The sequence below is a fragment of the Dreissena polymorpha genome, chromosome 3, assembly GCF_020536995.1.
Source record: "Dreissena polymorpha isolate Duluth1 chromosome 3, UMN_Dpol_1.0, whole genome shotgun sequence".
Taxonomy (NCBI): Eukaryota; Metazoa; Mollusca; class Bivalvia; order Myida; family Dreissenidae; genus Dreissena; species Dreissena polymorpha.
Window position 1 is genome coordinate 52,905,944 of NC_068357.1, and position 21,526 is coordinate 52,927,469.

The 21,526-nt window shown below is 36.0% G+C and overlaps 1 long non-coding RNA gene across 1 annotated transcript; it reads left to right on the forward strand.

Moving 5' to 3' along the window:
- Nucleotides 1-9,003: 9,003 nt before the first annotated feature.
- Nucleotides 9,004-19,784, forward strand: LOC127874174 (uncharacterized). Its single transcript, XR_008046679.1, has 3 exons — nucleotides 9,004-9,153; nucleotides 11,794-11,936; nucleotides 19,449-19,784. It is a non-coding gene; the product is annotated as an uncharacterized LOC127874174 (long non-coding RNA).
- The last annotated feature ends 1,742 nt before the right edge of the window (nucleotides 19,785-21,526 follow it).

Here is a 21,526-nt window from a genome sequence, read left to right on the forward strand (position 1 = left end):
GACGCGTCGCGGGTCTCTACACTTCCGGTATACGGAGTGCTTTCATGCACGATGCCCGTGATTATTGGTTGATCACTCCTGCATTCACGTCGAAATATCGGTCTACATTCATTAATATCATTTTCCCTTAGTAAAGACTCCTCGTGTGCGGACCCATGTGTGCGTTGAATATCAAAAGATATATCGGGATCTGGCGAAGAGGCCATGATAAAAAATTGTATTGTGTCTTGAGAGACCAGAAGGTTATTAATCTTATTGTCAATAAACTATTATTTAATTACTGTTGTTCACTTATTATATGACAGTGAAAAAAAAAAAAAATGCAAGGTGTGAGCCGTGGACAGATGCTAAAAATCTATCCGTATCCCACTTCTGACACCAAAATTGTAAGCCGAGCGGTATCGATGATGTTGCATTTTATTTATTCAGAACTCAAACGCATTAAAAAGAAGTCAGGATGGTTTCTGTAACTATTTATTTATTAGGGCAGAAGCTTAACGTTTGCCATATAAACAGTACTATGAGTGGTTAATTAAACAACAAGTATGATATTAACTATTTGAACAGCAGTTCAGATTAAATAAAGCGATGAAATCAGTCGTCACTCTTTATAGTTATTCTAAATAGTATTTAATGCAGATGCAAAATGTCAGTTAGAACTAGTCAGAACTATGACGTACAGATGTAGATTAAACGTAGGTAAGTGAGTCGTATATGTTAGTGTTTACCTTTGTTGGCTTTCGACATCTTAAATGGGTTGTTAAGTAATGAGCGACTATTCTGGGTCAAGTCACTACTGACTAGTGAGTTACGACTGACTTCATCATCAACCACAACTCTATTTATAAGCAGTTGCTGAGGCTGGGCGTTGCTGGCGACCAATCAGAGCCAGACTTTCATGAAAGTATTTAACTATGTAAAACGGTTTAAGCAACATTAACAACATTTGCATTAACAGCATTGCAAGTCTAACAAGAAAGCATTACATCAATAAAAAGCTCAGAAAATATTATGCATAACTATACAATGCTTTCATTACATTTCTCAATCATAATAATAATATTTCATCTAACACATAGTGAAAGCAATGCGAAAGCATTGCGCGAAAATACTTGAAATAGTTCCCCACCAGCATTAATATCTGACAGGACTACTAACTGTATAAGTAACATTGTAACAATAAAACAGTTAACAGGTCATAATACTACACATAAACATTGGGAAAACACATTTCTTCGATAAGATATAACTTATTCGCGTAGAATTAACTTGCTATGTCATAACCTTCGACATTGCAAATGGCGGACATTTTGGAACATTTAACCCGCGTTCGATTCAATGCTGGCGATTCAAATTACAAGTAATGGATATTCAATAATGGAGAAAGCATTAACTGGATTTAACAAACATTTGATAATGGTTGTTAAACCAGATAACAACAAGGAAAATTTGGATTATTAAAGTTAAACAGGTAAGGCATTCTTAAGTTTACATATTTCGGACGCATATAGTATTCGGATACAGGGTATTACAATATTCAAATATAGAGATCGGGTTTATAACTACACATGTCAGCCTTGTTCGGTAAGTAAGCCAACGGTGTATTTTAATTCTAGAGGCTTCTCGTTTAAAATATTAAAGTATTTCTTTTTTTGCATTCGTGCACGACATTATTTGATAGGATCTGACAGAAAAGGTTAAGGTTACAATATACTAAATCTTTTGGGAGTGCAATGCTATACTCTTTAAAAACCTGAACATCATTTATAAGAAGACACAATTTTCTGTGTGGGCACTTGCCATGACTTTATTTTAGAATGTTTCTTTGTGCATGTGGTAGGGAAAACATTGATGTTTAACAGAAATTCACTCATTTGCTTGAAGGTTAAAGACTACATGAGACTTTGACAGATGGCGGGAAACCCTCATCCACTGGTACGAACCCGGTAAATTGATGGCTGTAAAACAGTGACCGCTGATTCGCATCGAGTTCTTTCTTGCAAAACGCATGACCCCCCTTTTTTATTGTCTAAATCATTGTGGCTTGGAATGCTCTTTAAGAAAAGGTATGGTTATGGGGGTCTCTATGCGCAAAAGTTTGACTTTATTTTTTGTTGAAGTTATTGCTTTTACATTGAATTTGTGTAGGAAATCTTTTGGTATATTGTAACCTAAACTTGCTTTAGGTAAAAATGAAATATCATCTGCAAGTGCAAAATATGATTGGGAAAGCTGATTTTTGGTCATTTCTTAACAAAAGAGAAGAAAATAAGTGCCTTAAATGCATGAATTCAGATAATTTGACCTGGAATAGTTGTTTTTCAAGTTGACCCCCCACCCTGATATACCCAAATAAGGGCTAAATTGCTTTCCGACTTGAATTCAAAGGCATATTGGTTGACCGTGTAGCGTTAGTGTGCTACATAAAGTCAGAATTCAACCCCAGGGACTCCGTGATCCAGTAACGCAACAATAGCTTGTGCATAAAGCATGAACATTCAAACAGAGCCCCATTTCACCGACATGGAATGGCGGACATTTTTACAGTATGGACAGTGCAGCAGACACTTTATTGAGGCAGCCTTCATTTTTAGTACAATCATGAACATAACAAGGTTCATTACTTCATATTATTCATAGAAATGCACTAAAAATACTTAAAAGCACGTTTTTTGCCATTTTTTATCTATTTTTTATTGGGAATTTTGACTTTTTCAGGTAGAGGAATGTCTGCGACTAAGCCGAGGGCCACTGGATAAGGGTTGTTGATGGCAAAACAGGTAATAATACTAAATTATTATCATGTACACAAGCAAATAAGCATATTTATGATGCTTAAGGTGTTAAATACTGTCATAATCAGGTTTGTGGTCACTCAAACCCTTGCCGTCATGCAATTCCCCGTGCAGTTTGTATGGATAGTTTCGCGTCCTGACACGTAAAGCTTGTGCTTTGTTGGCAGCAGAAGTTGGCACTTAACAGGTTTATCCTTGTTCCTAAGCATGTATGCAGTGCATCTGAGTTGATATGCTACTTGTAACCCTACAATTAGCTTGTGTTTGGTATTGTTTTCTCACAATAAGCTTACAGTCATGGTCCCGGCTTGAAAGGATGTGGCGTCCGACTTAAACATAGAATTGTTGTAGCAAGTGTCCCCTTCATCTTTTACCTTAGAGGGATCTTTTTTGACAAAATGTGGCACTTTCAGCAACCAGTTTAGTTTTTTATTTGGTACATGCTTCTCTCATTCAGTGATTTAAGGGAAGTATTGACCTTATTTGCTTGTCTTTGCATACAAAGGTGACATGGATCAATGATATTTGTTGTGTTGAGAATTCTGCGGGAAGCTGTGTCCCCAGAAAATGTACTAGAAACCTCTTTCAGGAAGCCTGCATTGATCTGAGCTGCCTTTCTGCCCCTGTTACTTCATAGAGCTTCATTTCTAAGCTTATAATGCTCTCCAACATATATGTATCTTGTTCATTTTAACCTTTCCTTTCAGTCTAAACCCCCAAAATGAGCATTTTTGTCTTTCGCTCAGTTATAAACGCCCATTTTGACCAGATTGCCACCATAAAAATAGTCAAAAGTACTTATTTTGTCCCCAAAATATGAAATTTTGTATTCTCTTGAACCTCTGAATGACAGCTGTCAGTGCATATTGACCATCTGCTGCAGTTTAAAGGCACCCATGGCATTTTATGCTAGAATATATCATTGGCGAATCGTAAATAAATGGGCTCCGAGCAACAAGGCGCTTTCAAGATTTCACACTTTTATTAGTGTGAAACAACAAGTTATAGGAAGCTTATTGATTTCTACACTTCAAAGTATCTTTGGTCTCTCATTTTTGCTTATTGGTTGTTGGTCTTGGATGAAATTGGATTTTTTTGCTTTGAAATTGACATTTTTTGGGGTATTTAAAAAAAACACACACAAAAAAGACATTATCAAAATTGCTTGGAGTGAAAATATCTAACAAGTTCATTCTTTCCCCACCCCGCATAAGCCCCACGTGCCTGTCCATATGGTTTGTTTTGGTATTTTGTTGCAGATGTTGAACACAACAGCTTTTAATCTTAAAGGGACGTTTAAGCTTTAACAGGCCTTAAATCGCCTTCTTCGGACCAAAAACACCCGCATAAGCTAGTTAACAAAGACCAGCGTATAATAACAATCATTCAATAAAACGAAAACATACAATTTGTTACATTGTTTAACAAGGTTAACGATCGAATCTCGGGGATATAAAGTTATAAGTTTTAGCGTTTTGCAACACTACATTCGTTTCAGTAATTTCGATTTGCCGAGTTTGTATTTTAAATAATCTTTACCATCGGGATCCCGGCTGCTTGACTAAGATAGTAAAGTGCGTAATAAAACGTAGTGTTCCTATACATCTTGGTATGGCGTGATGTTTGCATTTAAAAGTGCAAAGAAGTTGAGCAGATTTACTGCACGGATGATTAGGTTTTCACCAATTTCGTGTTTTGAGTTTAAACAGAATCTTATGTTCATATAGACAGACATTAATTTTTTTTAGGACATTCTTTCATATAATATATAACGCGCGTCTTAGATCAACCGTGTTAAAATAGCCATTACAAGAGGCATGGTGTGAAACATTTGCCGGTCCTTTCTTCTTTAAGTAAATTTAATAATTTTATACAAGTAGCGGTTAATGTAAAGCCAGCAACTGCTCATAAAGATTCTTATAGGCACATTTTCAAAGCATAAGTAACAAATTGACAAATAGCTGTCATATCGACATAAAACTTAAAGCGCTTGGAGTATTGTTGAGTCCTAAATTTTCTATTGTATGTGGTATTGCGAGCTAGTAAAATTAGCACTGTTTCCTTTTATACTGCGATTCCTCAAAGGAGCAATGAGAAGAGTGTTTGGGCCGTTTCATTATCCCCACGCTTTTTGAAAAGCATGGGGATATTGTGGTTATCTCCGCCGTCCGTCTGCCTGTCCGTCCGCCCGTCCTGGCCACTATCTCCTCATACACTATTAAGCACTAGAACCTTGAAACTTACACACATGGTAGCTATGAGCAAATGTGGGACCCTGCACTATTTGGAATTTTTATCTGACCCCTGGGTCAAAAGTTATGGGAGTTGGGGTGGGTCCGGGTCAGAGATTTTCACTCATTTTTTTATTTTATGTATTTAAACATTGGCCATAACTTTTGCAATATTGAATGTAGCAAATTGTATTTGACAAGCATGTGTATCTCATGGAGCTGCACATTTTGAGTGGTGGAAGGTCAAGGTCATCCTTCAAGGTCAAAGGTCAAACAAACAAATCCAAGGGTCGTTATTAGCTTTAAAGGGAGGTAATTAATGAACCTGCCAAATGAATTTTTTTTTAATAAATCAAAGCGGCGCAGTAGGGTGCATTGCATTTCTGACAAACACATCTCTTGTTTTATGTTATTTTACATTAACTTCTTCATTTCTAAACTGATTTACTTCCAATCAATACTGAACATCTCTTATGACAATGCGGTCAATCTCAACTATGCATTGCCCCATTACCAGCCTTGGGTCAAACATGCGGCGTGGGATACGCGTCGGCCTCTGCCGCGCCATTTCTAGTATTTAGTTGTTATTAGCTCATCAGAGCACGTTATCGCCCTGTGTCAAAATCGTTACCGTAATTATTCAAGTTTTCGGACACTTAAAAATAATAACTTTTTTTTATTTAATTTAACAAATTAAAATACAAAAAATATAACAAAAAATTACGGGTGTCCGTAAATTTAGAGACAACAATTACGGTGTCCGAAACGTATTATTGTATTGAAATATAAGCAATAAATCAATATACAATGTTTTTCTTGTGAATAACTTTTTTCTGCTTAAAAAAATATTATAACTTAACAGTCTTGCCTGTAATGAAATAGATAAAAAGGTAAATACTGAAATTATTCTGCTTCCTTAATATGACGACACTTTCAAATATTGTTGGGTGAATTCATTCAAAGGAAGTCACTTTATCCCCATTGGCGTATTCTGTATAATCGGTGCTGGATAATTACCTTAACTAAATTTAGAGTATGGCCAATTGGAAGTACTTATTACTTGCCCATTTTGAATTTAAGCGTGGGTCTAAATTCGCGCCAAATCGGGGGTTACTGTATGTTATCGTATAGCATGATATATTCTTTATTTATCATATTGGTATATTGCGACTTTGGTTTTCAACAAAATGCGACTTACTTTGAAGTTCTGTATTTTTTTTATGATGAGAGATTTCAAACATTGTAAAAATAGAATGTGCTCTGTGAAAATGGGGTTTAATGCATATGCGTAAAATGTCGTCCCAGATTAGCCTGTGCAGGCCGCACAGGCTAATCAGGGACGACACTTTCCGCCTAAACTGGATTTTTGCTAAGCAAAAAAATACCATAAAAGCGGAAAGTGTCGTCCCTGATAAGCCTGTGTGGACTGCACAGGCTAATCTGGGACGACACTAAAATGTACGTATATGTGAGGCAGAATTTTTCAATTTATATAAGTACAATATATATATTAAATTCTTCGCTTTTCGCCCACCCTTGATCATAGCGAAAATATAATAATTAAATCTGTATTCACTAGCTCACTCCAGGTTTGTGGGACTTAAATAGGTCGAACAATTTATCAATATGTTTTTGCTTCCGGTATTGTGTGGGTTATATTTTTGTTAACTGCCGTCTCTGCCCCTGATCAACTTCCCACTTTTTCTGAACATATTTAGTATGGTTTTTATAGAAATGTTTTCTTAGACTAGTTTTTTAAAGATCGACCGGTGCTGCTGTACAAAGGTATTGAGCATCACAACAGGACATATTTCAAGAATGTACGAAAACTGCATTCCTGGAATCACAAGAAAAAATCATACGAAATTTACGAATGATAAATGAGCTCCTGCTTTAAGTCAATTTGTTAAATATTTGTATGCCCCGGATCGAAGGATCGGGGGTATATTGTTTTTGGCCTGTCTGTCTGTCTGTCTGTCTGTCTGTCTGTCTGTCTGTCTGTCTGTCTGTCTGTCTGTCTGTCTGTCTGTCTGTCTGTCTGTCTGTCTGTCTGTCTGTCTGTCTGTCTGTCTGTCTGTCTGTCTGTCTGTCTGTCTGTCTGTCTGTCTGTCTGTCTGTCTGCCTGTCTGTCTGTCTGTCTGTCATTGTGTCAGTCAGTCATTGTATGTGTGTGTCACAAAACTTTAACCTTGGTTAAAGTTTTATAACTTTTGCAATATTGAAGATAGCAACTTCATATTTGGCATGCCTGTGCATCTCATGGAGTTGCACATTTTGAGTGGTAAAAAGTCAAGGTCAAGGTCATCCTTCAAGGTCAAAGGTCAAATATCATTGTATGTTTCGTTCCTAAAACTTTAACCTTCGTTAAAGTTTGGTCATAAATTTTTGAATATTAAAGATAGCAACTTGATATTTGGCATGCATGTGTATCTCATGGAGCTGCACATTTTGAGTGGCGTAAGGTCAAGGTCATCGTTTAAGGTCAAAGGTCAAATTTATGGCTTCAAAGCGGCGCATTAGGAGGCATTGTGTTTCTGACAAACACATCTCTTGTTTTATATATTTTAATTAATAATGCATTTCGCTCATTTATACTATTTTAAAACAACTTCAAAAGAAGAATCCCTGTTTGGTCATCCATAGTTATATAACGTTATATTAATCGTTCACATCTATTTCTAAAGTTGGTATATTGAGATGAACGAATAGAGTTTGAAAATAGAAAATGTTAAACGGCGTCTCCTAAGCGCGGATGGACTTGGAAGAGATAAAGTTGTCTTTTATACATGTTATATCAAAGGTTCCGATCATTTGAACAATCACAAGAGCTACACAAATATTGTTGTAAGAAAGTGTAAGGTAATGGCTTATCTACATTTTCCTGTTTTATTATATGCAATGATATTTTATTTTGAAACGTGATTTTACCAAGCATGACATATAATAACATTAATGTATTTATCCTAATGTTAAAGTGAATTACATGTATATGAACGATGGCCATGGTAATATTTACATATGTACATTATTTGACATAAATGTACTTTCGGGCTCACATAACGAATTTTGCTAAATTTCGGCAACTCAAATTTTCTGTGTTTTTTTGTTGAAACGATTCGACGCGAACGCAGCGCTACCATGTATAAATTCATGACGATTTTTAATTTGCTTACTTCTTACACATGAGCTTTGACACAGGATAATGAAATACAAAATAAAATTTTTTTATTTGCAAATCAACTAAATTCGATGCATCGTTAATAATACGTTTATATCACGAACATGATATGGCCTCTTGTCTAACCATCATGATAAGTCATAAATTTCTTGTTTTTCTTAAATATAAAAAATGTTCAAAAATACGACGTTTTTGAGAGTATACTTAAACATTAAGAAGCTTTTAAGTTAACTGGTTATTTAACCGTTAAAAAAGTAGGCTAAACGGTCAAAACGTCTTACGTGAGTTATAAGTATTTTTAGCTCGGCTGTTTCCGGAGAAAACCCGAGGTATTGTCATACCCAGCTCGTCGTGCCCGTCGTCTTGTCGTCCGCGTCGTGCTAAAACCTTTACATTTTGTCAAGGTTTTGAACATTGGCTCTAAAATCAAAGTGCTTCAACCTAAGACTTTGAAACTTGGTATGTAGCTGCACCTTGATTAGTTCTACATGCCACACCCATATTTGGGTCACTAGGTCAAAGGTCAAGGTCACTGTGACCTCTAAAACAATCTGACAAGTTTTATTTTATTCACAACTGCACCCGCAGCCTTGCGTGGCACCCGTTATGCGGTGCTCTTGTTTAACTACGTTGCTGACGACGACGACGATGAACACGTCGACAGCGATGACGGCGACGAGGACAACACTATAGGCTTTGTATAAAACAGTATACTCGTATATTGAACTTAAACCATATTTTACTTGGCCTGTACATCCATTTTCGCGCACGAGGATATCGTGGGTTATGTATTACAACGCCCTACTACTATTGTGTTAAATATACTTAGTCTTGCCTCCGATTGGTCGACTTACGAGAGCTCTCGTCTAATAAGTGTCAAAATAAGGTATTCTTCGGTGTATACCTCAACCAGTTGGTGTCAAACGAGCTAGCACAGATACATACACGGGTGAGTCAACGTGAACCTTTAATTGCTATTGATTTCATGTAATTTCATGGCGTTACGTTATAAAATATTTTGTTGGGGGTAAAACATAAAATAAAAAGATAAGTGCACTCTACGTCAATATTAAGTAAAACTAAATAGATCAAACTCAATATTAATATGTGCATTATATTCAAATGCTGCGAAGAATATGGTAGATATCTAAAAGTTTAATTATTACGCATTTTTAAACGGAATCCGGTTCTTTTGTAGGATCGTTTGTAATGTGTTTTTATTTTCATCCCATTTTCACCGCGACATTGACGGTATAACACGTTGTGGAATATACTTGCTTGTATTCAACACTGTGGAATATACCTGTCGCGTGCACGGACTACTTTTTAAATGACGTCATGCGATATGCGCTAAAATTAGGTCGATATTGTTTGGTTCATTGATCGAATTTTAAGGTCACCCATGAAAAGAAAATGTGCATATTTTGCAGAAAAAAATATGACATATTCACCAAAAGAAATGTTGAAATAAAATATAAAATTACACGATTTTTGTTTTGTTATTTTTTTATTTATATTTACTTTACTACTGAATGATTTTTCACAAGAAACAAAGTCGACAAAACTTGAGCTTCAAAATTATACGACCTTCAACCTTTAAATCTAGTCATATGACATTATTTAGTGTAATGTGCATTGTTTATAACCAAAGCATATACTTTTGACATTTAACTTAAATATTAAGAATGTACAACAAGCCATACACATATCGCACAGTTCATGAATAATCTGCTATGTTTGCTTTCCTATTTAATTCACGTTAGGCATAGAGCTGTGTGAAGTATAAGATGGTAAAAATAGCACCACACTGGAATTGGGAACGTCCCATTTGTACACGGGTATTTTCTACTCATTCATCTGTTGTGTACTTGAATGTTTTCCATTCTTTGTGTATTTATATATTAGATTATTTTTTCGTACAATAAGGGCATTTACCATAGATAAATAAAACATTGAGCAAGTTTAAACATAATTATGTTTATATGCAGAAATCTGCAAATGCAACCGAGTTTACCAACGGCTGTTATTAGATAAACTGCTCCGGTTCATTTGAACAGCAGTAATGTAGAGTACATGACGTAGCGTGTGACGAAGAAGAAAGTTTATCGCGTTCATAAACTCATTTGAATAAAGTGATAGAATGGCATAAGGGTCTTTATTTAACTATGCTTAAATAATTATTAAAGACCCTAGATGCAAAATCGTCAATAATTGAGTTAAATGGATTATTAGATGGATTTTAAAGGATAATTAAAGGTAAGATACTAGTTCTTACATGTTTTGATTTTTGATTGTACTTTTGTCGTTCCCTGATCTCGGGGAAATGATTTTAACATGGGCGCCATTGATGCATCGGATCACACACGGCATACCCATAACATTATATAAAAAAACACGTTCTGCGCGTCCTGAAATTCGTCGAAAACGTATTGCCCTGTATATTTTGTTAAATAAAGTGTCAGTCGCTGCAATTGTCTGTTTACTCGTCAAAATTGTCAAGGTCTTCGATAGCTAAAGAAACTTCAGCGTACAGTTTATTTAGTATTGACAGACCTGTACAAAGTCGCGCCAGTCAAAAATCATAAAAAGCGACATTTAAAGTAATGGTAGCCAGAACTAGGTCGTCGATGGTGTACATGTATGTTGACATCGACAGCATTTTGTCAGGAGTAATGGCCGCCATATTGGATTTTGATCATTTTCTTTCGAAAATAAAATAAATTATAGTAAAGTAAAATCTTCTTTTCGCGGTCGTAATGTGTTAAAATTCGCATACTGCGTAAAATTGAATGTAGGCATATGGTGATATTTTTACTTGTTTTACAGTTTGTGTAATTTTTAAAGACTATTTCGCGTACCAGAACAAATACAGGTATATCACTACGCATGGTTACATTTGTTAGATTTTAAGCGCTTTAATGACGGAATTAAAATTATTGTTAAGGTTATTAGATCTATTTATGTTAAACGTCACGTTGAAAAAAATCAAATGGGATAAATAGAATACTAGGATTAGCGTTGAATACAGAGAAGTTTATGTTGCTCGGCTCGAACACCGAAAGCGCTCGCCAAGGCTCGCGCTTCCGGCGTTCTAAGCCTTGCAACATAAACTTCTCTGTATTCAACGCTAACCTAGTATTCTCTATAAGTTCATTTGTATTGCGGCGTTTAAAGTTTTCATTTCAGTTTTACTTTTTGCACAAAATGTACAAGTTAATTCTGTTTACATACCTATATTCTTACACGTACACGCACATGAGCGTTGCGTGTTTAATCGTGAGTGATAAACTGCATTGTCGAGCACGTGCAACTCGGTATGTGTGCATATATGAACAGCTACGGCTTCGATAGCTGATTAAGTGCCGACGTAATTTCATATATAAAAATATGCATTAGGATTTCCCCACTGAACAACACGTGTTGTTTAATAGCGCAAGCAATCTACCTTTGTCTGTTATATGATCTGCATCGAAATTTAAACATTAAAACACAATAAACAAACGTCAAAAACTGCATGATGCTATTGTAATGAAGTATTCACTTCGTGTTCATTATGATTAGCACACAATATCACTTTATATAACATTAGAAATCCTTCGTCATGCCCACCAAGTTCAACGAAGGTGTTTTGCGAGTGCAGAAGTCGAAATTCCTCGATCAGACGCAGGAGCTTCAAGATCTCTATGAGCTTGCGGTGTTTTCTGGATGCCCGATGAGCCCATTCACATTTAGGTAATACAATTCTTAGTGCAAACTCATATTAACCTCGACTATTCACCGAATATTCCGAGCTATACAACTCATGCAAATGTCGGTGACCTGCTCGGGTTTAGGCAAACGAACAACATCTTCGTAGCACCATACTACTCTTTTCTGGACGAAGTATATTATAATATCAACGCGTGAGAAAACTCTGTATTTTATAGGTAATTTTTGCTTTGAATATAATTTTAGCTTCTGGTCTTACAAATTCTATCCGTATAATGTTTCCGTCATTTTTAGCTCATCTATTTTTTGAAGAAAAAAAATGAGCTATTGTCATCACCTTGGCGTCGGCGTTGGCGTCCGGTTAAGTTTTGCGTTTAGGTCAACTTTTCTCAGAAAGTATCAATGCTATTGCATTCAAACTTGGTACACTTACTTACTATCATGAGAGGACTGGGCAGGCAAAGTTAGATAACTCTGGCGTGCAATTTGACAGAATTATGTGCCCTTTTTATACTTAGAAAATTGAAAATTTTGGTTAAGTTTTGCGTTTAGGTCCACTTTTCTCAGAAATTATCAATGCTATTGCATTCAAACTTGGTACACTTACTAACTATTATGAGGGGACTGGGCAGGCAAAGTTAGATAACTCTGGCGTGCATTTTGACAGAATTATGTGCCCTTTTTATACTTAGAAAATTGAAAATTTTGGTTAAGTTTTATGTTTAGGTCCATTTTATTCCGTAAGTATCAAAGCTATTGCTTTCATACTTGCAACACTTACTAACTATCATAAGGGGACTGTGCAGGCAAAGTAATGTAACTCTGACTGGCATTTTGACAGAATTATGGGCCCTTTTTATACTTAGAAAATTGAAAATTTGGTTAAGTTTTGTGTTTAGGTCCACTTTATTCCTACAGAATCAAAGCTATTGCTTTCATACTTGCAACACTTATTAACTATCATAAGGGGACTGTGCAGGCAAAGTTATGTAACTCTGACTGGCATTTGGACGGAATTATGGGCCCTTTATACTTAGAAAATTGAAAATTTGGTTAAGTTTTGTGTTTTGGTCCACTTTACCCCTTAAGTATCATAGATATTGCTTTCATACTTGAAACACTCGCAAACTATCATAAGGGTACAGTAAAAGGACAAGTTGCATAACTCTGGTTGCCATTTTTACGGAATTATGGCCCTTTTTTGACTTAGTAACTTTGAATATATGGTTAAATTTTGTGTTTCGATCCACTTTACTTCTGATATATCAAGGCTATTGCTTTCAAACTTCAAATACTTTCATGCTATCATGAGGTTACTGTACCTGGCAAGTTGAATTTTACCTTGACCTTTGAATGACCTTGACTCTCAAGGTCAAATTATTAAATTTTGCTTAAATTGCCATAACTTCTTTATTTATGATTAGATTTGATTGATACTTTGACAAAACTACTCTTACCTGACATACCACAATTGACTCCACCCAAACCATCCCCCGTGCCCTCCCCCCCCCCCCCTCCCCCCCCCCCGAATCCCCCCCTATTTTTTTAAGATCATCTCACAAATGACCACCACACCCTCACACTATACTCCCCCCCCCCCCCCAAGCCCACCCCCCCCCCAAATTATTTTTTTTGAAACGGTTAAAAAACACAAATATTTATTTTTTATTATTTTATGTTTGAAATACCGTCCAACCATCGCACCCAAGAATCCCCCCACCCCAACTCCCCCCACCCCCTCCCCCCTATTTTTTTTTATATTTTAAGATCATCTCACAAATGACCACCACACCCTCACACTATACCCCCCCCCACCCCCCACCCCCCAAATTTCTTTTTTTTAAACGGTTAAAAAAACACAAATATTTATTTTTATTATTTTATGTTTGAAATACCGTCCAACCAAGAATCCCCCCCCCCCCCCCCCACCCACCACCCCACCCCCCCCCCGATTTTTTGTGTGCATTTTTTTGCATTTTTTTTCGCATTTTTGGAAAATAATGTAATAAATGTCCACACCCTCACACTATACACCCCTCTTCACTCCACCCCTTCCTCCTCCTTTGTGATTGAAAATGAGAGTCCCTTCACCTTTAAAAAGAAAGTAGATGAGCGGTCTGCACCCGCAAGGCGGTGCTCTTGTTTAAATTCGGTATAAGAATAAAAGCAGAGCCTTGCAATCTGTCAGTTCAGCAATATCATTAAGTACCATCTTTCATATGAAGATGTGTCAAATTTCATCTATGTATGTCTAGAAACTTCACCTATTCACATTGATATAATCATGCACTTTCAAAATTAGCGACCAGGCAATATATTTGTATGTTAAGCGTGCAAAGCACATGCGAACAAAAACGTATATTTGCCTGCCTCTTACAAAATATGTTGACAATTATTAAATTGTGTTACACGAAGTAATATAACGAGCTTTTTATGCTCCCGGTAAGGTGGCATATAGCAGTCGGACTGTCCTTCGTTCTGTCCGTCTGACCGTCCGGCATGCCGTTTTCCGGAGGATTTTTACGCCACGCTTTCAGATATTGAGCTGATTTTCGGTTAGTGAGTCTACCTGTATGACCTACAGATGAAGAGTGAACATGTTTCGGTCCATCGGTTGTTGGCGAAGTTATGGGCATTGGTCTCAGAAATTTGCTCTATAACAACCGTTTTCCGGAGGGTTTTTTTACGCAACGCTTTCAGATATTGAGCTGTTTTTTGGTATGTGAGTCTACCTACATTACCTAAAGATGCAGTGTGAGTTTCGTTTCGGTCCATTGATGTTTGGCGAAGTAATGGGCTTTGTGCTTAATTTTTTTTTTTAAAGCAGCGATTCGGCTTCAAAGCGCAGTAGGGTCATTGTGTTTCACAAACACATGTCTTGTTATATTTAAAAATGCATGTATACGAAATAGGCTCTTTGGCGTTTTTCGGTAAGTTACGTTCTTAGGACAATGTTGATGGATATTATGCAAACTTACATAACAAATTCCCCGTATTTAAGTGACTGAATTGGCCAAGTTTGGTAACTTGACTTTAAAATGTTACATAATAAAGAGCATTTTTACAGTTATATTGAGAGGTTATAGATTATCGGGCTTAAATATTTTCATCCTACTCCATTTGTTAATACTTTGTACCAGGACAGCCCCGTATCGGGATTGCGAATAAGATGTGTGTGGTCAAGGACAATGTCACCCCAACAAACAAGAGTAAAGTGGTTTTCACTTAATTCATCGCTTACATTTGAACTATTGTAATGACGATATAGGATGTATGGGTAAAGGTAAATGGCATGCTATTAAAACATGTAAAGAAATCTGCTTAATAACGCAAGGACAAATTTAGCTTTATTATCGAAACAATATATATATATATATATATATATATATATATATATATATATATATATATATATATATATATATATATATATATATATATATATATATATATATATATACATAATATTCAGTGGCAAGCATGAGGCCAAGGTCATGGTGACTTTCAATAATAAAAAAAAACACATTGTAAGTTAAATACAAATTTTTTCATGCAATCACTAACACAGATTCGTTCAATCAAAACTTCATTTGAAATTGCAGACGTGTAAAATATTACACCTACTACATTTATAGAAATGATTGTTGTTGAATAACTCAATAACAAATGATTGTTTTAAGTATGTTTTATGCTTACTTAAAATTATTACATTTTGCTGGTCATAAACCTATAAATACAAAACAGAAAACCAAAAGAAGAATGGAAGTGAAATTAAAACATTAGTCAACCGGCCACACGCGAAGTATCCGTATATATATTTTAAATATTTATATGTGCGTTCTCCGAACAAACCTGTTTTAGTGGTTTGTCGGGCATTGTTATTTAATTCGATTATTAACAGTATCGAGAATCATCGCGCTCATGCTTAATACATTAGTTAATATGGTTGAATAATTCTTGTTAAATTGATCAAAAATAATATTTATCATGGTATTGTTGAAAACACATTAAGAATCTATTATTGACATACCATAATCATATCGCAGAATATCTTCATTTAACATATTTCTGGTCTAACGAAAATTCCAGTTCACCTAGTTCACGCTCTAGCGTCTATATTATATAACGATTATTTTACTGGCCGTGAACTGACCCTGATACATTGCGGGTTGGAATGCAAGGCATTAATGCGAGTATATACGATTTTGTCAAATATAAATGAATTTATATAGGATGTGTAAAAAACTTATTATATATATATCTTTGAATATAAAATAAAATAAAAGTTCAGAAGAACATGTGTCGAAAAATGCGAAATAAGACAAATATTTAATTCTGAAATCGAAAACAGCTGTACAGTCGAATTCGCCAGCATGTATATCATGCGTGTACTATGTGAATCTAAACTAGTTTAACGGTTCATTTTAAATTTCTGCAACGATATTCATTCATACGACACACGAACACTAACTCTGGTCCTAATAAAAAGACGAATGCTTCGGTTATTGTAGGAAAATATGTTGGTCACAATCGACTCGGGGCGCTTATTTGTCTTTGCTGCATTTTATTAAATTCGTATTTAATGTATAATTTTTCTTGCCTATTTTGTGTTATTGTAACATATTTTATCAATTTATTACAATTTAAAAAATCGTATAATCTCGCTTTAAAGTGAGGCCACGCTTCCACTGGTGGAACGACGGCTTGTTTAAAACTTTATACTCTTACATGTTTAATGTTCAATTTCGAAAACAATTTAAAATGGTTTGGCCAAAACGAGTATCAGGATAGGGAAAAACGATAGCCTTTAAGTACATTGTACAAACGCTCTGGCGCTGGCAATCCTCTGAATATAAAAGGTGCACGTATTGATGACAAGAGTTGAGTGTAAAACTGTTCTATATATCAAGCTTTTTCATTAGAGATAAAATTGTTGCATGCAGTAAAACAGTGTTACAAAGCCGCGGTCATGTTTCCAATGTTCTGGTGGTATGTTCAAATCAGCCAATGGAATAAATGAAGTGTATTCATTCGTGTCTAGCCGCGGGAAATTTTATTTGAATTTTATTGGACACTTACACAGGTCAGGTATGGTCAAAATTGACATTAAACAGCTATGCCGAATAAATATAATCGGCGATATTATTATGGTATGTCAATAATAGCAGTGTAATGTGTTTCCAACAATTGCCTGATAAGGACCCATTTTGATTAGTTAAATTAGAAATATTTATCCATTTAGACCAATTTATTAAGCATGAGAACTATGGTTCATGATACTATTAATAATGGAATCAAATTCGAGTGTTGCCGGCTGACCTATATGATTTCATTTATTTTCATGCTTCTTGTGTTTTTATGCATAGGTTCTTAGGGCATATTAAAATCGCACCGTCCGTTAGTGCACTGTGGGTTAGTTCGTCCGTCCGTCCGTCCGGATTAGTTTCCGTACAAAAGTCAAGCAATTGTCATCAGATCTTCACCAAACTTCATGCAAATGTGTAAGGCAATAACGTCTAGGTCAAGTTCGATACTCGGCCAAATTGACCCAGACACTCCTGAGTTATGGCCCTTGAATCATAATAAAATTGGGGGTTTTCTCGTTTCCACTCAATTACTCGAGCAATTGTCATCAGATCTTCACCAAACTTCATGAAAATATGTAAGGCAATAACATCTAGATTAAGTTCGATAATCAGCCAAATTTATCTAGACACTCTTGAGTTACGGCCCTTGAATCATTGTAAAAAAAAATTCTTCATCGTTTCCGTTCAATAACTCGAGCAATTGGCATCAGATCTTCACCAAACTTCATAAAAATGTGGAAGGCAATAACATCTCGGTCAAGTTCGATAATCAGCCAAATTGACCCAGAAACCCCTGAGTTACGGCCCTTGAATCATCGTAAAATTAGTTGTTTTTTTCTCGTTTCCGCTCAATAACTCGAGCAATTGTCATCTGATCTTCACCAAACTTCATGAAAATCTGTAAGGCAATAACATCTAGGTCAAGTTCGATGATAGGCCAAATTGACCCAGACGCTCCTGAGTTACAGCGCTTGAATCATCGTAAAATTGTTTTTTGTCTCGTTTCCGCTTAATAACTCGAGCAAATGTCATAGGATCTTCACCAAACTTCATGAACATGTGTAAGGCTATAACATCTAGGTCAAGTTCGATAATCGGCCAAATTGACCCAGACACTCCTGAGTAACGGCCCTTGGATCATCGAAAAATTTCGTTTTTTTTTGTTTCCGCTCAAAAGAAAATGTCATAGGATCTTCGCCATACTTCATGAAAATGTGTTAGGTCATAAGATCTAAGTCAGGTTCAATAATCAGCCAAATTGTCAAAGAAACTCCTGAGTTACCGCCTTTGAATCATCGAAACATTGATTTGTTTCTCGTTGCCGCTCAATAACTCCAGCGATTGTCATCGGGATATTCACCAAACTTCATAAAAATGTGTAAGGCAATAAAATCTAGGAAAAGTTCGATAATCAGCCAAATTTACTCAGGCACTTCTGAGTTACAGCCCTTGAATCTTCAAAAAATTGCTTTTCCGCTCGAAAAATGCTCATAACTTCAATGTCGCTTCAGATGTAACCTTCATATTTGGTATGCATGTGTATATGGACAAGGCCTTTCCATACGCACACAAATTTTGGCCCTTTTGACATTGACCTTGAACTAAGGGTCAGCGTTTAGGTTTCGAAATCTGCGTTAAGGTTTTTTCGGGGGCATATGTCTTCCGATGGAGACAGCTCTTGTTCTATTCTGTAAATATAGATATCCGAGTAATAATATCTAATAAAGCGAAATAAGCCACGAAATCTGGCGCAACAATCTGTAATTAATTTGCGTGTGATGCAGCTAAGAACTGCGCAGAAAAAAGGCATTCGTTATTTTTGATCTCATAGATATAACTTTTGATCGTTTATGAACACCGACCACAATCAACGCCGTATATCTTTTTAAAGATATTTCTTGGTTAAACTACGCACATAATGACTGATAAACAGATCTTGCAAGGAATATGGTTGAATGTGATCAATTTGAAGATCGCAATTAAAAGATATTGAAGACTTGTTTGTTATAAATACCTTGCAAACAAAATGAGCACTTGTAGCAATATTACGGAAACTTGATAGATATATGTGTGTACCTGTATGGCGCATGGGATGGGATATTTTAAGGTCATACTCCCTAATAATAAACAAAACAAAACATTTGTTCGGCTTAAGATATCAAGAATAAATTAATCTGCTATGATGCAAGCATACATATTCTGTACATTGTCATTTTGTTTGCATACTGGACGCATAGGATCGTTGTCAACATTGTTAATCTTACTGTAAGAAAATATATAACGAGATTCTGCTCGCTATTAATTATTTGACAGCTAAAATAACTTACCTACTTTACAAAAAAATGGTTACGGAAAAAACAGAGACTCTGAAAGAACCAGTAAGTCGAGCGAACTCTCTTCTAACAGCTCTTGATTTTTTTCATTGAGATGTAAGTTTCTTCTTTTCCAGATCTATCATGAATCTTTTGAGAACGAATGTCCCGCCACATGCGATACTAGCCGTGTTAAAGTCGATGTGCGCAGCTAGGAAGAACGCCGCAAGTGTGAAGAGTTAAATAATAACTCTTATGATAAAAGGTCTGTCAACGAGAGTTATTGCAGATTGAAGTCTACACATGTCGAGATTCTATGTATACAATGTCATTGAACGCTTTATCTAAAAGGGTACATAAAAAATGACTGAACCAATCGATTCAATTGTTTGTGAAATTTTGTATGTAAAGAAGTAACATATGATTTAATAAAATTATATTCATGATACACAATAAATGATAAGGTATTTTAAGCTATGATTTATGCGTTCATAGTCTGATTGTTATTGCCTTTTTTCACAACCAAAAAGGAAGTAATTATTATTGACTAAACGACATATAGTGAAAAGATCTACATATCTCTTACTGTATAGTAGTTCGTCTCCTAACCACTATTTTTTATTAAAAAAAACAAGTCACACTTAACATCCGTTTTGTATTCTTTGTATTTTGTGTCGATATTAATCTGAACGTACTAATTGTGTTGCAGTTTTACATGCATTCAACGCCTTAACTTCCTCTGTGACTTTATTTTTTATTCTAAATGGTTTTCATCGTCTCCCACCGTTGTTTGTTCTTCGTTGTCTGTTTGTCGTTCTGGTCCGTGTGTCCGTTTATCTCTCTGTCGGATATGGTATTTTCAATTATGGTACTCCGGTATCGCTGGTAATACTATAGATGCAGTTTTTAGTAGCAATACAGAAATTTAAAGGGGAGTTCATGTGCTTATTTCTTTGGTTCCGTTTATCAAACAAAGTCAATCGATTGTTCGCCGGTTGCCATATCGGCAAGGGATCAAATGTGAAGGTACAAAAAAGTACATCATTAAAACTAAAGAAAGCGCCTTGGCGAGGGAAGTGTATGCATGTCAATGGTGTTCCATCTTTATTCATAAAAAACAAAAACAGAGTGTGTATGCACAATATTCACGTTTTGTATTAAAGATTGTGTGTGTGTGGTCGTCAAAAATTTTCCTACTGTTCGAACTTTTTACATATTTCGCTCTCCTTTTTTTCAAAACGTACAACCTATATAGATATAAGTGTCATTGCAACTATGAAACACAAATATCACTTTTATAAACAATACATAAACAGTCTGTTAAAATATTTGTTTTTAAGAACAAAACGTGTAGATATTAGCCAATCATTTAAGGAATTTGGATGCAGTTCTAGATCCTTACTTATTATGTGGCACTTTGTTTTCAAATCGAAATTCATCATCAAAATAATCATTTCATTGACCGGTCTGGTCTTTTGGGGGAAATGAGGGACAACGATACAGAAATCCTCATCACGTCAGGTGGGCTGCTAAGAGTATATCATCCATGTGGAGGGATATCCACCATTTTAGATTGTACAGCTTTTCTTCTGACGGCCTCGACGGCGATTGCTCTCTAGCATGCCATGGATTACAGTCTAGCAGAGAGTCATTCCTTGTGACATGTCCAAACAAACCCAGCTGTCGTCATTGGACGGTCGCCAGTAGGGGCACTTGTTGACAAACAAGTGTTTCAGTCATGTTCCGGACGTACATGGTATTTTGATCCATGTAAGAGATGCGGAGAAGTATTCGTCCGCGTGAAGCGTCCAGGTCTCGCGGCCGTACATTAAGATGGAGATTACGAGGGACTTGTAGAGCGTGTAACTTGTGGGGAAGCTGATGAAACTGCTTGTCCACAACCTGCTCAGTTTAGCCATCGCTGCGGTTTGCATTCCTATTCGGACCTCAGCGGTACAAGTATAATCCTCGGACAGGGTTGGTCCCACGTACTTGAAGCTGGTCACTTCTTTCAGCTTCTCGTCGGTTATGGTGATTTCTCCACTGATGTTTGTCATGCTGTTCATCATGATCTTCGACTTCTCCTTGCTGACCTCCATCCAGTATGCTCCTGCTCTTTCATTGAGTATGTTGGCGAAATCTTAAAGTTCACTGTTGGTGTCACCCATGAGGTCAATATCCTTGGCAAATCAAAACTTGGAGATGGATCTTCAAC